This window comes from Canis lupus, chromosome 12 (genome assembly GCF_048164855.1).
Source record: "Canis lupus baileyi chromosome 12, mCanLup2.hap1, whole genome shotgun sequence".
Classification (NCBI taxonomy): Eukaryota; Metazoa; Chordata; class Mammalia; order Carnivora; family Canidae; genus Canis; species Canis lupus.
This window is the reverse complement of record NC_132849.1, coordinates 34,997,439-34,997,684: the sequence shown is the minus strand read 5'-3', so window position 1 is coordinate 34,997,684 and position 246 is coordinate 34,997,439.

Sequence of the window (246 nt, the reverse complement as noted above, 5' to 3'; positions counted from 1 at the left end):
GCCGCCCGCCTCCGAGCCCACGCCGGGGCCGCCGCCGCCGCCGCCGCCGCCGCCGCCGCCAGGGAAGGTGCGAGCCCGACTGTGCGCGCGGCGACCGGCCGCGGAGCTGAACCTGCGAAGGGCGGGGCGCTCGGGGCGGGGCCGGCGGCGCGGGGGGCGGGCCGGGGCGGGCCGGGCCGGAGGGCGCGCGCGGCCGCGGTACCTGCGCGGGGGCCGGGCGGGGCGCGCGGGGGTCGGTCGCCGCAC